Here is a 2371-nt window from a genome sequence, read left to right on the forward strand (position 1 = left end):
CTGCTAAGAGAAAGCAGGTAATAGATCTAAAGGGGAAAAACGGCTCCCCTCTGCTTTGTAGGCCTTTTTGTATTTTTTGGTACAAATCTCAGTTGAGAGAAGAGTGTGCTCATGCTGAGATTAATAACCCAGGATACTTTCACAGGCCCCATGAGCTTTAAAAATGCTTGATAGAGCAGGTTGATTCAGAGGAGGGAGAAAATCCATCTTAACTGGTGATGTGAGTTTACATTTTGAGCTCCCTGGTAAAGTTTTCACACAGGCCATTACCTTTCATTAATTACACAGTACACAAGTCTTCAGTGACAAGGGGCCCTGGCTATGGGAGGCAGCAGAGGGGAAGCACTGGAGGTACCCTGAGGGTGACAGCTATGTCCTGGACCCAGGGAGACAAGTCCGTCCTTCTATACCTGGATGCAAAGAGGCTCGGCTCTGAGTGGACCAGCCCTCTCTCCAGGACGGAAGATGGGCCCCCTTGTCCATGTTCAGTGCAGTCATTATGCACTGCTATTCTCCTCTCTAGTGTTTTCAGAAAACATGGAAATGGAGGTAGCAAAGACTGAAAGGTCAAAGTTTTTCATTTTGTTTTGTTTTGCAATTTCAGCAGTAACTGCTGGGTCACTGACATGGGAGGTGTTCTGGGGACAGGCGCTTTCTGAAAATGAGAATTCTACTTTTCAGTTTATTTTTGAAACTCATCTGTGATTGATTTGCTAGAGTGCTAATAATATTCTACTACTAATAATACATTTCTTCCTAATCCTGTGTGCCCAGTTCAGCTGTAGAAAGGCCAGGGTCACAGGTTATAGGGCTCTGGGGTATTCGTAGTTGTAGGGCACAGCTCACTTACAGGCTGTTGGCTAATGCTGGGTGGCAGGGATCTCCTGTTTCAAACCTGAGGTCTGAGAATTTGTGTTAGGGCTGTCTGTCCTCTACAAAAGAAAATAAAATCACAAGAAAAAAGTGCTAGGCTAAGGCCACTGAGAAGCCAATAAGAATATAGTTATAAGCCCTGGCTGGTGTAGCTCAGTGGATTGAGCACAGGCCTGCGAACCAGAGGATCGTGGTTCGATTCCCAGTCAGGGCACATGCCTGGGTTGCAGGCCGGTTCCCTGCAGGCCATCTCCCAGCAGGGGACACACAAAAGGCAACCATACACTGATGTTTCTCTCCCTCTCCCCTCCTCCTCTAAAGGTAAATAAATAAATTTAAAAAATAAAATAAAATAAAGAATATAGTTATAAGACTAAGTATAGTTATAAGAATGAGCATTAAATCAAGCATCTTGATAAGCATTTCTCATGGACAATCTCATTTAATCCTTAATAGCTCTGTGAGGAAGATACTGTTGTGACTATGTCACAGGTGGTTTGGAAAGGTTAAGTGATTTTCCCAAATCTTCTTTATTTTAATTTTTAAAATTGAGGTATGCTTGACAGATAAAATTGTATGTATTGAAGGGGTGCGACATGGTGATTTGATATACATACACATTATAAAATATTTATTGCAATCCAGTTAATTAACACATCTATCATTTCATATAGTTACCTTTTTTTTAGGTTGGGTGATAAGAACCCTTAAGATATACTCTCTTAGCAAATCTCAAGTATACGATACAGTATTATTAATTATAGTTACTATACTGTATGTTAGATCCTCAGAACTTATTCACCTTATAACTAAAAGTTTGTACTCTTTGACCAAAACTTCCCCATATGCCTCACAACCTCCCCACAACCCCACCCCCTAGCCCCTGAAAACTGCCAGTCCACTCTCTGTTTCCATGTGGGAACAAGATTTGAACCAAGAACACTCTACACAAAAACTTGTGTTCCCCTACTCACAACTGTATTCTCAAGAAGGAAGTAGGGGGCAGGCATTTGACAATTAACCCATCCTCTTAGGAAATTATCCTCTGAGCCCTCCTTATTTTTAACCCAACTCCTTCCTCAACTCCAGACATAGAGCCCACGCTCAGTGGTCTGGATTGTATTTTAGTCTATTTGCACTGAGGAGTCTCCTGCCAGAGAATTTATTTGAGAAGAAGAGCAGTCAGCACAGGGATAACTCTAGGTATAGATAGCATGGTGTCAGTCTCTAGGACTTGTCCCCTAATTGCATCTTTGAGTCCAATTGAGAACAAGAAAGGAGCTGATTATCTGGTCTATTTCCAGTCTTATTTTGACTTGCTGTGTACAAGCTGTTCCTCAGAGAAGCTTCTTAGAGCATCATAGTAGAAAATAGCTTGAGGGTTGTTGGCCCAGCTAGCCCATTCTCCTTGTCACTGCCATTCACGGCCACGGAGGTAACTCTTAGCAGCCATGTTCTGGCTTTCCAGGCCTGCCCACCCCTACCACCTCTGACCAGT

Source organism: Sturnira hondurensis, unplaced genomic scaffold (genome assembly GCF_014824575.4).
Source record: "Sturnira hondurensis isolate 20B ecotype Veracruz unplaced genomic scaffold, ASM1482457v3 Scaffold0020184, whole genome shotgun sequence".
NCBI classification, from domain to species: domain Eukaryota; kingdom Metazoa; phylum Chordata; class Mammalia; order Chiroptera; family Phyllostomidae; genus Sturnira; species Sturnira hondurensis.